General features: G+C 38.2%; 1 protein-coding gene and 1 long non-coding RNA gene across 4 annotated transcripts in view; both read right to left on the bottom strand.

The window, feature by feature from the left end:
* The window catches only part of PLCB1 (phospholipase C beta 1), a 746,923-nt gene that overhangs the window by 660,127 nt on the left and 71,223 nt on the right, over positions 1-15,573 (bottom strand). The gene's annotated exons all lie outside the window — the stretch shown is intronic.
* On the bottom strand, positions 8,472-14,177 carry LOC146395179 (uncharacterized). The gene is made up of 2 exons (XR_014831913.1): positions 12,143-14,177; positions 8,472-11,408 (listed from the first exon to the last, which is right to left on the bottom strand). It is a non-coding gene; the product is annotated as an uncharacterized LOC146395179 (long non-coding RNA).

Below are 15,573 nucleotides of genomic sequence, written 5' to 3'. Positions count from 1 at the left end.
AATGTAGATGCTAACTTAAACATCTGTGAAGAGATCTGTCATCACAATTATTTTCAGGGGTTTAATGTTAGCTAAAACGTTTGCTCACCTTGGATCTAAAAGATCAGGCTAAGTTCAAGTCTCTGCTACCCCCAGTGTGTGTCCCTAGAAGTAGGTCAAAGCTAAGAGACCGTGAAACATCATTAACCGTGGACTTGCTTTCCTGCAGAAACTGCCTGTGTCAGTTTGACAGTATTTCTGGCAGATGTACATGAATCAGAAGGGGAAGAATCATGTTTGGTTCTACACCTGATCTTAGCCAAAAGGCCAAGAAGTGATCATGTGTGATTCTTCTTTGACAGTACTCCTGAATGCATGCCATCTAACTCAATTTACTAATGGAGTAAATGACTATATTTCTCCTGGGTGGTTTTTTCTGTTTTATTACAAACTGCCCTTTGGTGAGAATGTAAACTGGTAGAGTATTTAGCAGTATCTTTCATAATTTCAAATCAGCATAGTTTTGGACTCAATTACTCTCCTTTTTTTCCCCCTCTTTTCTTTTTTCAGCCACACCTATGGCATATGGAACTTCCCAGGCTAGGGGGTCAAATCAGAGCTGCAGCTGCAGCCACAGCAACACCAGATCTAAGGCGTATATGCGATCTACATTGTGGCTCATGGCAGTGCTGGATCCTTAACCCACTGAGTGGGGCCAGCGATCAAACCCACATCCTCATGGATATTAGTCAGGTTTTTACCACTGAGCCACAACACGAACTCCTACTTCTAAGAATCAATACTATAGCAATATCTCAACATGTGACCCAGGATGTAAAAGAATGTCCATCACTGTTTCTATAAGACTAAAAGACAAACGATCTAAATACCTTCAATAAAGAGAAGATCTCTAGAACAAATGATGTGTATACAAACTAAGGAACTATCAAAAGCCATGAAACATTTACAAACAATAAAATAGAGCCATGTAAACAAACATGGAGATGGGCTTGATTTATGGCTAAATAAAAAAGAAAAATGCAAAAGATGCATAGAGTGACACTATTTTATTATAAAAACAAATATTACACATCTGGACATACATAGATATTCAGTTTATTTATTTAGGGTTATGTGTAATAATTAAGCTTTTTGGCTTGGAGTACATACTCCCAGGTTTGAATCCCAATTCAGCCTCCTATTAACTTTGTGAATTTGCATAAATTACTTTTAACTTCTCCATGCCTTGTTTTCTCCTTTATAAAATGGAGGTAGATAATGGCACCTATATTATAATGGGTTGTAAAATTTAAATGGAAAATGTGTGCAAAAGTACTTAAATAGAGTACTGTTTATCCAAGGGCTGGGATAAACACTCATGAATGTTAAATATGATGATTATATGTATATGTAAGTTTTCCTTTTACTTAGAATAAAGTACTAATAAAATGCTATTCTTATTTGGACTAAAATAATCTGTATAGTAACACATCCAACTGACCCCAGTGATGACTTCAGGGAAGATAAAGAAATGAAGAGAAAACTATACTTTTTATTTCACATACAGATACATTTGGTTTTTCTTTTCCAACAGGGATTTAAACTTTGGAGTTTGATAATCACCAAGGACTTGCATTAAGCAAGTACTACTTTTGTAATCAAAAAAAGTCAAAATACATTTTTGTTTAGAGAAGTGAAATAATGTAACACAGTGCAGTAAAATTACCATAAAATGACACATTCCTTTTCTTTTCCTAAATTACCTTTTACATATACCCATTATTTAAAACAATAACTAACTCCTCTGAGAACCTTTGCCAAGGAAAGTTATTTCCTACTTTCACTTACAATGGAAAAGTCATTTGATTGCTGAACTGAAAAACTGCATACTGGTTTGTTCCTGTAACTGCTCCTTTTATTCTACAACTGTTGACAAACCTCAAGGTTAAACACATTGTGCAACCTCAATACTTATTTCAAAAAAAAAAGGGGGAGTCTTTTCTTCTGCCCTCAAGTTTAATTAAAATAGCAATCAGAATTCCTATGGTCAGGGTGACTGCCCCTGGAAGACCATCTGTACGATGCACAGAACCAGTTTTTCCTTAATGCTATCTCTGCCAGTATTCATTAATCATCCTCTCCAAAGATAACTGCCAGCAAAGCATTTTTAGAAACAAACATATTAATTCCCTCAACTATCTGATCATAATCTTCACTAAAAAAGCCAAGATAAAAACTAAGGAAAATTTTAATATTATGCAGGACCAAAATCTCTTAAGTACTCTATTTTACTTAGTTAATTTGTGGCTCTGGTTAAACAAATTAAGTTCATCAATAAAAGGCTTATTTTGCACACTAGCTAATCTGAAAAAGTGTTTTTATTTTTTTTAATTTTTTTTTTATTATTTGCGGCTTTCTAGGGCCGCACCCTCAGCATATGGAGGTTCCCAGGCTAGGGGTCCAATCAGAGCTACAACTGCCACTACACCACAGCCACAGCAACGCAGGATCCCAGCCATGTCTGAGACCTACACCACAGCTCACGGCAACGCCAGATCCTTAACCCACTGAGTGACACCAGGGATCAAACACACAACCTCATGGTTCCTAGTCGGATTCGTTTCCACTGCGCCTTGACAGGAACTCTTATTTTCATTTTTATTAAATTATTTTCAACGATATTATGAAATAGATGAAAAACATTGCTTTTGTCTTTTCTAATTTGATTTGCAAATTTCTCACATTTGATATCTATACAACATGTTATCCAAAAGCACATATAAACTCCTTGGGGCAGAGACCATATTTTCGTACTCTAAGAGAACTACATCTTAAAAAAGATGTAGGGATTTCCCACTGTGGCTCAGTGGGTTAAGAACCTGACTAGTATCCATGAGGATGTGGGTCTGATCCCTGGCCTTGCTCACTGGGTTAAGGATCTGACATGGACACAAGCTGCAGCATAGGTGGCAGATGAGGCTAGGATCTGGCATTGCTGTGGCTGTGGGGCAGCTGCAGCTCTGATTCAACCTCTAGCCTGGGGACTTTCATATGCCTCTGGTGCTGCCCTAAAAAAGGGAAAAAAAGAGGGAAAAAAAAGATGTAATGATCCTAAGAGTAGGTCTATGTTTTACTCTATGTGTTTAATGAAATAAAGTCTGTTAAACTCTTTGATTAACTTTTGAAGATGCACTGCACAAACAAAAGACAGGGAAGTATTTGCTTCCCAGCAGCAGTATGTGGTGAGCGGCGGAATGAACCAAGCATGTCTATGTTTATTGACACACAGAAAAATGACATCTCCTCCTTTCCCCTTCCATTGCCAGTCCTTATCAAAGGTTATGTCCATAATCTCCAATTCAAAAGCAAGCCAGCTTTTCAAAGTATCTCATTTTAAGTGAATTGTACAGTAAAAAGGAATTAGCTAAAGCAACACTCATTAGCTAAAGCATGATCTTGCCTTCAGATGCCACATTCCAAGAATTTCTTTAAGTCTATGCGGGAACTTAGGACTTCAGTATCTCAGCAGGGGGAAGGGGGAGATAAACAAAAAGAAAAACAACTTCCTTTTCTTTTCTTTTGCTTTTTAGGGCCACACCCAGGGCATATGGAGGTTCCCAGGCTAGGGGTCTAATTGGAGCTGCAGCTGCCGGCCTACACCACAGCCACAGCAATGCAGGATCTGAGCCACATCTGTGACCTATACCACAGCTCATGGCAATGCCGGATTCTTAACCCACTGAGCAAGGCCAGGGATTGACCCTGAATCCTCATGGATACTAATCAGATTCGTTTCCACTGAACCCCGAAGGGCACTCTGAAAAATAATTTTCTATAGCTTGCTTCAAATACCTGTCTACCCTCTGGGATCCTGACCATGGGAAACAAACCTCGGATGTTCTGAAAATGCCTGGCAGTGCAAAAACCCCCAACGAAACATCAACTCCTTCCACAACCTATGCCCTTCACCAGCATGCAAACATCCCTCCAAATATAGGGCAAGTAGGATTTGTCGTGGTCCTCACCCATGGGTCAGAAAAAGAATTTTTCAGACAGAGCAGGTTAAAAGAAATGAGAGTTTATTCAGATAAGAGAGGCTGCTAGCTCAGTGGACTACTTCCTGATAATGAGGGAGAGCCGACTACATCCCTCACCCCTGCCCCCGGGCATGGTCAAGTCTATGTTTACAGACCAGGGAGAGGAGAGGTCTCACGATACACCTGCTGACCTGCTGACTGGTTGGGGAAAGAGGGGTCTTGCAATACCCTCTTGGTTGGCTGGGGGCATATATTGCCCCTATAGTGGAGGGGTGAGGAGTGGGCCATATACCTTTCCTAGTAGGGGACAGGAAGGAGTAAGCCAGGTTGCTCATGGTGGGGAAGGGGGGTTACAATGAGATGGGTGGGCCAATGATAAGGGTCTGGTATTTCTTGTCTTGGCCAGAGGCTTTGAGTTCTATCTCCTTAAAGCGGCCTTGAAGTCCCACAGGACTCAAATGTTAGCTTTTGAAAAATGTATCTACTATCCCAAAGCTGTAATGCAGGTGAAGGGAAGCAGTTATTGAAAAAGAAACTCAATATTAAAGAGAAATAAAATGTGACATTGTTGAAGAAAATTCTACTTCTGGGAAACATTGAACATGAGATGCAGGGACCCAAGAGCATCCCTTCCATCATTCCACTAGTGCATGTAGGCGCCCTCCTGGGGCCAGGCACTATAGTGGACAATGAGCCATTGCTGAATGTAAAATGGATCAAGTTCACCTTCTCAGGGAAGCAATGATTCATTATGACTGCAGGATTTACAAAGCATTTCTCCATTCTGTTTAAGGTGAACAAAGCCATGACATGCCCCCCCATCGTCTCTTAGAATATAAACTTGACTTAAAATATGTGCCAGTTCATTGCAATTTATTTATTGTATTTCTTCAGGTTAACTTTAAATTAATCTTCCATTTTCTTCCCTTTAGAACTCTATTTTCAATATAATTAGAGCTTTTCATGGAAGAATTATTTTTTTCATTATAACAACAGAAAAGAATCTTAAAGAAAAATAAATTACTCTTAATACCAATATTATAATGTAACAGCTGGCTTCATTTTTAGATACTCTCCCAGGCTTTATCTATAAATGAACATATGTTACATATTTATTATCAGAGTGAAAGTGTAATTTTTATTCTGCTTGCCTTTTTCCCTAATTTTATATCTAAATATTTCCATATTGCTTTATTTTAAAAATCCATTTCTCATAGTAGTTCAATAATTCATTCTGTGGAAATACCTTGATTTATTTTTACTTTTTTGCAACTTCTTATCAGTCACCTCATGTCTTATTATTCTATTTTTTAGTCCTAAAAAACTATATTTGTGTATATTTACATTTTTTCCTTTAAAAATATTTTGTTGAGGTATGTTTATAGGATTCAGCATAGCAGTTCTGATCATTTGTCATACCTATTCTTAGGAATAGAAATAATTAAAAGGTTAGTGTGTCAGTGAAGACACAGTACAATGTGTTATATATTTTGTATTTCATATTATTTTAGGCAGAAGCAAAATCTAGATACAGGTCCAAAACCAAATTTTATTAATTTTACCAAATTGCTATATTACATGAGACTATAATAATTTCCAACTCAGACTAATGACATTTCCTTTAAAAATGTAACAAAGATAGCAAAACTTTATCCTCCATTATTAAACTACCCATCACTCCTACCTCATTTTATCAAATCCTGAAGTTCTGAAACTGAGCAAATTCAATGAAGGAATAATAAGTAAGATTTAAACATCTTATTCAAAATACTGGCAATATATAGTGGTGATTAAAATATAAAGAAGGATACTAGGAAGATGGGAGAAGGGAAAAATATTTTCAGCTAAAAAAAAAAAAAAAAAAAACCCCACTGTGCTAACATCTATACAAGCCATGAGTAAGAGCAAGAACATGTATAAATGTGTTCTTTTCATATTCTTTGCCTCTGTGAACAAAGGTCAAAGCTGGATTTGCAATGAAATTGTTTTAATTGATTCTTAAACTGCTTAATCTTATTTCTACCAAATAGATAAATTTGAGAAACCATAGTATTATATAATGAAACATTTTTAATAGAAATATAAATCATGTTCTGTTAATACACTAAGAGTGATCTATCTATATGCTATTAACTTAATTTTCAGATTTTTATCAAGGGTAATTTTCAACATACACAAAAGTAAACAGAACTAAAAGAAATGAACACTCAGGGCTGTAAACCACCCTCAAATCATCCGTCCATAGCCCGTTTGCCCTGTCCACAGACCATCCTCTTCCCCCATTTCTTTATTCTAGTTTAATTATATCCCGGATATCATATAATTATATCTGTAGTAATTTAGAAAGCATCTTTAAAGATGTTGATTCTATCTGTTAACATAACAAAACACCTTCAAATTAACACTGATTCTTAAATATTATCATCTTATATTGTGTTCAAATTTTCTCATAAATATCATAATCCTTTTTTTAAACCACAATCTAAATAAAGGCTAAACATTGCAATTGGCTAAAATAACTGATAGTTTTTATTTATTTATTTATTTATTTATTTATTGGCCATGCCTGCAGTATGCAGAAGTTCCCAAACAAGGGATCAAACCCACACTGCAGAAGTGACCCAAGTCACAGCAGTGACAACGCCAGATGTTTAACTCACTGAGCCATCATGGGACTCCCAGTATTTTAAACTTAGTTTTCCCTCTGTCTTTTTCTTTTTCTTACAATTTGTTTGTTCACTCAACCAGGTTAATTGTGCTAAAGAGTCTACTATTTTGTACAGTATGTATTGTGCCTTTGTAGATTCCATTTAGTCACATATTTCTCCTCTCAGTATTTCCAAAGAATCAGTAGTTGGACTTCGAGGTTTTATAAATGTCAGGTTTGATTTTTTTGGGTGGTGGGGGGCAAGGCTACTTCATAGGTGGTATAGCAACAAGACTTTTAATTACATAAATGTAGCGTGTGCATGCTAATTAAGTTAGAAGCCAGAGAAGAACCAGATAAGAGGAGTTCCCACAGTGGCAAAGAGGGTTAAGGATCCAGCATTGCAACAGCTGTGGCACAGATCACAGCTGAGGCTTGGATTTGATCCCTTTCCCAGGAACTTCCATATGCTATGGATGTGGCTGAAAAGGACAAAAAAAAAAAAAGAAAAAAAGAACCAGATAAGAGAATCAAACAAGAAAAAAATTCATTTTTCTCTATTTAAGCAAGCAGTTTTTTTGTTTTGTTTGGACTTGCTTTGTGTTTTGTTTTTGTTTTTGTTCTCTTTTTTAGGGCTACACCTGTGGTATATGGAAGTTCCCAGGCTAGGGGTCAAATCAAAGCTGCAGCTGCTGGTCTACACCACAGTTAAAGCAACACCAGATCCAAGCCACCTCTGTGACCTACACCACAGCTCATGGCAATGCTGGATCTTTAACCCACTGAGTGAGGCCAGGGATCAAACCCACATCCTCATGGATACTAGTCAGGTTCATAACCCACTGAACCACAATAAGAACTCCCTAAGCAAGTTTTATAATATTAATTACCTTCTATAGTCCTGCTATACTTCACAGCAACATTATTAAATCAACTAATTTAAATAATTCAATATTTTTAGCTTTGTATTCCCTAATTATTACATTTAATGGATTTTAACTACAAAAAAATTTATAGCCACTTCAAGATGGCTACTCAATTTAAATGCAGAACATATTTCTAGGATAAAATTTATTATCAGAGCTGGCACAAACAGAATAAGTTAAACTGAGTTCAAGGTCAGAAAAGTAGAAGCAACCAGTGCTGCCAAATAAATGGTAAAGGAGAAAAACAAAAGACAAAAGGGGATCTGTCTTTTATGATAGAAAAATCACAAGTACGTCATATAGAATGTGCTTTAAAAATAGTATTTGTTGGAGTTCCCTTCGTGGCTCAGTGGTTAACAAATCCGACTAGGAACCATGAGGTTGCAGGTTCAATCCCTGGCCTTGCTCAGTGGGTTAAGGATCTGGTGTTGCCATGAGCTGTGGTGTAGGTGGCAGACGTGGCTTGGATCCCGAGTTGCTGTGGCTCTGGCGTAGGCCGGCAGCTACAGCTTGGATTAGACCTCTAGCCCAGGAACCTCCATATGCCGCCAGAGTGGCCCTAGAAAAGGCAAAGAGACCAAAAAAAAAAAAAAAAATAGTATTTGTTGAATGAATAATGAGCATAGATGTAGTATGAATGAACTATCCCAGGGGTATACTCAATAAACAAGTCTGCCTCCTACTGTAGGAAATGACAGAATAGATGATCAACAATGACCACACCTCAAGCTTGATTCATCCAATCTCTTCATTTGAGGCTCAGAGAATGAAAAGCCCTTGATCAGCCTCTGGTTCTGACCATGACCTATTCAACTGCTTCTCTATTCCATCACATCCAAGTTCTCTCTTTCTACAGTTGATCTTCCTTCTAACCCATTCAAGTTTTTCATTTTTAGGAAGAAAAAGAACAAATTTCCATTTTGTCTTTGGTCTGCTTGCCTGCCTCCCCCCACCCAGCCCCCAGAAACAGATGCTGCTTCAAGGATATGACTGCAATTTGGTGATCCCGAGGTGACTCCAGGGAGCGTAGTTGAGAAGTGAGACAGGGAAGGAAGGAGGTAATGAAAGCTGTGTTCTAACCAACAAGTTACTCACTGTGGGCAGTGTGGGCTGAAGCTTGTAGGGAAATTCCTGAAGACTGTGGAACCTGCTTCAGAGTTGTCCTGCTTCGGAGTTGTACCAATAGAAGAGCAAAATGCTGACGGATTGACTAAACAACTCCTATCTATAATCTGTTGGCTGTTCCCTTTGGGAACACTTGTCCTTCGATTTTCAAGAAAATATTCTCCAACCTTTCTCCCACATCTCACTGACCGTTCTTCAAGTAAGATGCTGGCTCCCATCACACTCCTTAAAAATTTCTATTTATCAGAGAATGACCATATGATCTAGCAATCCCACTCCTGGGAATATATTTAGACAAAGCTGTAATTCAAAAAGAGGAGCTGAATTGTGCCTCAGTGGTAACAAACTCTACTAGTATCCATGAGGATTTGGGTTCGATTCCCAGCCCTGCTCAGTGGGTTAAGATTCCAGCATTGCCAAGAGCTATGGTGCAGGTTGAAGATGTGGTTTGGATTTGGGTTGCTGTGGCTGTGATGCTGGCCAGCAACAGCAGCTCTGGTTGAAGCCCTAGCCTAGGAACCTCCATATGCTACAGGCGTGTCCCTAAAAAAAAAAAAAAAGGTTATGTGCACCCGCATGTTCCTAGTAGCACTATTCACAATAGCCAAGACGTGGAAACAACCTAAATGTCCATCAACAGATGAATGGATTAAAACAAATGAATGGAACATACACATAATGGAATACCACTCAGGCATAAAAAGAATGAAATAATGCCATTCCCAGCAACATGGATGCAACCAGAGATTCTCATACTAAGTGAAGTAAATCAGAAAGACAAATACTGTATGATATCACTTATATGTGGAATCTAAAATGTGGAACAAATGAACCTATCTGCAAAATAGAAACAGACTCACTTCTATAGAAAACAGACTTGTGAATGTCAAGGGGAAGGAGGAAAGGAGTGGGATGAACTGGTAGTATGGGGAAAGTAGATGCAAACCATTACATTTAAAATGGATAAGCATCTTAGAGTAATGACAATAAAAACAAAAAGAAACAAACGGGACTTAATTAAACTTAAAAGTTTCTGCACAACAAAGGAAGCCATAAACAAAATGAAAAGACAACCCATGGAATGCAAGAAAATATTTGCAAATGAACCAACTGGCAAGGGACTAATCTCCAAAATTTAGAAGCACCTCCTACAGCTCAATATCAAAAAAAAAAAAAAAACATCAAAAAATGGGCAGAAGATCTAAACAGACAGTTCTCCAAAGAAGATATATGGATGACCAAAAAACACATGAAAAGATGTGCAACATCATTCATTATTATAGAAATGCAAATTAAAACCACTATGAGGTACCATCTTCCACCAGCCAGAATGGCCATCATCAAAAAGTCTACAAACAGTAATAAGTGCTGGAGAGGGTGTGGAGAAAAAGGAACCCCAGTACACTGTTGGTGGGATTGTAAATTGGTGCAACCCCTGTGGAAAACAGTTTGGAGATGCCTCAGAAAACTAAAAATATAATTACCATTTGATCCAGCAATCCCACTCTTGGGCATCTATTCAGAGAAAACCATGACTCGCAAAGACACATGTACTCCAACGTTCATTGCAGCACTTTTTGCAATAGCCAAGACATGGAAACAACCTAAATGTCCATCAACAGAGGAGTGTGGATCAAGAAGATGTGGTACATATACACAATGGAATATTACTCAGCCATTAAAAGGAAAGAAATAATAGCATTTTTAGCAACATCGTTGGACCTAGAAATTATCATGCTAAGTGAAGTCAGTCAGACAATGACACACCAACATCAAATTCTATCACTGACATGTGGAATCTGAAAAAAGGACATAATGAACTTCTTTGCAGAACAGATACTGACTCACTGACTTCAAAAAACTTATGGTTTCCAAATGAGACAGGTTGGGGAGTGGGGGGATGTACTGAGGGTTTGGGATGGAAATCCTGTAAAATTTGGTTGTGATGATTGTTGTACACGTATAAATGCAATAAAATTCATCAAGTAATAAATAAATAAATAAATAAATAAAATGGATAAGCAATGAGGTCCTACATCCAGCTTCCTGGGATAGATCATGATGGAAAATAATATAAAAAAGAACGTATGTATGCATATATAACTGAATCACTTTGCTGTACAGCAGAAATTGGCATAACATTGTAAATCAGCTATACTTCAATTTTTAAAAAACTGGAAAAATTTTCTATTTATCAGCAACATGCTGTTTGGACAAATTCACGCTCTACCTTTTTTACAACCATCATCCACATCGTGAGGATACATACATCTTGCTCTTTCCTGAGCTCCAAACTCATCTACCCCACTGTATACTGACATTTCTCCTGAAATTGTCAGGCAGGCTCCTGTTCAAAACCAAATTCAATATCTTTCTACTCTTCATCACCACACTGGAAATCACTTCATTTATTTTTTGTCTTCTTGTCTTTCCAGGGCTGCACCCGCGGCATATGGAGGTTCCCAGGCTAGGGTCCAGTCAGAGCTGTAGCCACTGGCCTACACCACAGCCATAACAATGCTGGATCCTTAACCCACTGAGGGAGGCTAGGGATCGAACCTGCATCCTTAAGGATGCTAGTCAGGTTCATTAACCTCTGGGCCATGATGGGAACTCCTGGAAATCCTTTTTTTTTTTTTTTTTTTGGTTTTTGTCTTTTTAAGGCTGCACCTGCAGAATATGGAGGTTCCCAGGCTAGGGGTCTAATCGGAGCTGTAGCTGCTGGCCTACACCACAGCCACAGCAATGCAGGATCTGAGCCCATCTGCGACTTACACCACAGCTCATGGCAACGCCATATCCTTAACCTACTGAGCGAGACCAGGAACCGAACCCGAAACCTCATGGTTCCTAGTCAGATTCATTTACTCTGTGCTAGGAAGGGAACTCCTGGAAATCACTTAAAAAAAAAAAATAAACAATCTCTTCTTCCCAATTCTTCATTCCACTTGTGACATCATCTTACATCTCGGTCTCAAACTAGACACCTCTACATCCTCTTTGCTTTTTTCTCTTCTTTATTCTCCACGTTAAGTCTGTCATCCATTCCATCTCTCTCCAGTGTTCCCATTACTATTACATTTTTCAGACTCTGAACTGCCTTCTCAATTACATAGTGATCTTTAACTTTCTTCAGATTGCAAATGATCCTCCATACAACTGCCAGAATAATGTATATAAAAAACACAATGGGGAGTTCTCATTATGGCTCAGTGGGTTAAGAACCCAACTAGTATCCATGAGAATGCAGGTTCCATACCTGGCCTGGCTCAGTGGGGTAAGGATCTGGCATTGTCACAAGCTGTGGGGCACAGGTCTCAGATGCAGCTTAGATCTGGCATTGCTGTGGCTGTGGTGTAGGCCAGCAGCTGCGGCTCCAATTAGACCCCTAGCCTAGGAACCTCCATATGCCTTGAGCGCAGCCCCACCACCTCAAAAAAAGACAAAAAAAAAAAAATGCAGTGGATAAGCCTAGCCAGCCTAAACTTTTCTGATCCATAATCACCATTTGCTACTCACCACATACACTCTATATTACATGCATTTCCCAAGGAAGCAAAATGAACCCACAAGTCAGTGCCTGGGCCCCCTTCTACCTTTATTACACCCCCTTTTAAAGCCTAGGCCAATCTGTATTTCCTCTATATATCCATCCTCACTTCCGTTCTTGCATCCACCTTCAAACCCCTGAAAAGTGAATAGATTTCCATCCTGTGTTCTCTCAGCACCTTATTCATGATACTGGACTGTCAATCATCATATTATCTGATGTGAATGCTGTTGCAGACAATCTCCCTCCTTCTACAATGAAGTTTTTACTTGCGCATGAAACTCCAGAACACGATGAATCCAATATACTATACACAATACACTAAATTAAATAGACAAAGAAGCAACCTCCCGTGTTTGCTATCAGAATTATGAAGTCTAACAAATACTTGAAAATCTTCTGCATTTGAATGTCCACTCATGTGCCATAAATATCCACAGAGAGAGAGAGATCACTGTAGAAATAGATTCTGTACTGAGAGTGGTTGTTATGATGCACACAATGGCTGCAGTTCCAAACAGTGTATCATTAACAGGAGTAAAAAAATAAGCAAGCAAATACCAAGAAATAAAGAACAACATCCCCAAATACTGCCTTCCGGAACACACTGGCTGAAGAATAAAATTTGGAAACTTTCATTTGTTAAATGTACTAAATACAGGCAAGAATCAAGAAGGACCTACAAAACCCAACACAGGTGAAAATTCTATGAGTCTTCATTCATGCTGGAGGTAAACTATGCTTTTCATGCATTTGCTCTCTTTTTAAAAGTTATGATTTTCCTTTAACTTTATCCAACATTAATCTAAAATTACGTCATTAATACCACCATAAATTGCAAATTTTAAGAGAAAATTTTGCTCGAGACATGCCAAACATCACTTTTTTTTTTTCTTTTTATGACTGCACCTGTAGCATATGGAAGTTCCCAGGCTAAGGCCGAAATGGAGCCAAAACTGGGGCCTACACCGCAACCACAGCAACACTAGATCTGAGCCATATCTGCAACCTACACTGCAGCTTGTGGCAATGCTGGATCCTTAACCCACTGAGCAAGGCCAGGGATGGAACCCTCATGCTCACAGAGACAATGTCCCGTCCTTAACATGCTGAGCCACAATGGGAACTCCAACTTTTTTTTTTTTTTTCCTGAGCTATTCACCTTGCTTCTGCATGCTTGTGAATTCCAACTGCTTGCAAAGCAAATCCTTGGCTCAGGCTTAGTAATAGTCTATATATGAGTTACGAAGATTCCTGAAGTAAATGTTCTTCTCTGTTACATTTCAAGATAAAGGTTTGCTTCTGCATTAAGTATGGAATCATGATGTTGAAGTAGGTAGAGACTTAGATTTATTTTAAGCCTGAAAACTATAGCAATTCTCTTGGGCACCCCAGCTGGTACCATGAAGAATATATTTGAGGCTTCTGCTAAAAATGGTTTTAGATTTTTTTTTCTCTGGTTTTAAAATGAGAATTGCATAACTCCATCTTGGTCATGTACATAGAAAAGCAAACTCTGTGGTAGATAAGGAACTAATTTTATCTATTTAAGATTTAAAGGTTCACACAATAAAATACAATACCTAAAATATAAGAAAAAGAGAGAAGTAATGTTGGCAAGGGAGCCTTTTCTTTTTTCTTTCTTTTTTCCTTTTTAGGGCCACATGTGCAGCATATGGAAGTTCCTGGGCTAGGGGTGGAATCTGAGCTGTAGCTGCAGGCCTATGTCACAACCACAGCAACGTGGGACTGCCCACATCTGCAGCCTGTGCTGAAGCCTGCGGCAACACTGGATCTTTAACCTACTGAGTAAGGTCAGGGATAAAACCTATATCCTCACTGACACCATGTTGGGTTCTTAAAGAACCGAGCCACAACGAGAACTCCAAGAGAACCTTTTCTTAATAACACACAAACCAGGGACTAAAAGTAAATAACTGAGAAAATGTGGAAATGTTAAAAAAAAAATAATAAAGAAACAAGAAAATTTATACATACTCATGGTCATTCTAAAGCCCACACCAAATCAGTCACAAAAAGGAATTTCCTCATTTGCTAAGGAGCATCTTCTAAAAGTCTAAAGCACACTTCATGCTTAACAGTAACATGAGCAGCAGTCCCTCTAAGATTAGGGAAAATACTCAGATCCAGACAGCTTTGCCTTTATTCTGTATTGTACCAGAGGCCCTAGATGATTTAAGAAGACAAGAAAAAAAAATTAAACGGTAAAAAGATGTGGAAGGAAAAAATGTGATTATGTATAAATTACATACTTATTACTTTTCATAGAAAATCTTTGGGAAAAAAAATTGGAATGCAAAAGATAGTTGATCAAGATTAATGGTTAACAGATCAACATTCTAAGATGCAACAGCATTCCTACACACTGGAATAATCAATTCAAAAAGGTAGTAAGCAAATGACTTCATTCTCTGTAATAATAAAACTTTAATAAAAGCACCTAGAAGTAAATAAAATATGAGGTCCAAGACCCTTATAAAGAGATTATGTTAATAAATAATGCTGACACTCTAAGCTTTCTATAACAAAATAGAAATGATGAAGTTCCTACCTTACACCCAACAGAAAAATCAATTCCATGTTGATTAAGGCTCTGAATGTCCTGAATGTTGATTAAGGGCCACACCCGTGGCATATGGAGGTTCCCAGGCTAGGGGTCTAATTGGAGCTACAGCTGCTGGCCTAGACCACAGCCACAGCAATGCCAGATCTGACCCGAGTCTGAAACCTACACCACAGCTCATAGCAACACTGGATTCTTAACCCACTGAGGCCAGGGATCAAACCTGAAACCTCATGGTTCCTAGTCAGATTCTTTTCTGCTGCACCACGATGGGAACTCCAGATACTCGGGATTTTTGAAGAAAGTACTGAAGCCTATCTTTATGATCCAAGAGTTGGAATGGATTTCTTAAGCATGTCATGACAAAAGCATAAGTATAACCCTCAAAGGAAAAGACTGATAAACTTGACCTCATTATTATCGTCATATAATAGTTATGAACACTCCTGCATGACAAGAGATAGGATAAACAAAATGAAAGATTTCCAAGTGGGAGAAGACATTCACAGTGCATATGATTCAACAAAGAGTTAGTCTCCAGCATAAATAACGATTTTTGTAATTAATAATAAAATAAAGTGGTAAGAGCATAAACTAGAGTTCTTCATCGGACATTGAATTTCATTGTCTGTACTCATTAGCTATGTGTGGTTAGGCAACTTGTTCGACCTCTGTATACCTGAATCTGCTCATCTATAGAATGGATATAATATCAGGACCTATCT

The sequence above is a fragment of the Sus scrofa genome, chromosome 17 (genome assembly GCF_054392235.1).
Source record: "Sus scrofa isolate SSC_HxYL_T2T_F1_AM1 chromosome 17, Sscrofa_HxYL_maternal_Yorkshire_Landrace_v2.0, whole genome shotgun sequence".
Classification (NCBI taxonomy): domain Eukaryota; kingdom Metazoa; phylum Chordata; class Mammalia; order Artiodactyla; family Suidae; genus Sus; species Sus scrofa.
The sequence above is the reverse complement of the archived record's forward strand: the minus strand, read 5'-3'. Positions and strand labels throughout refer to the sequence as shown.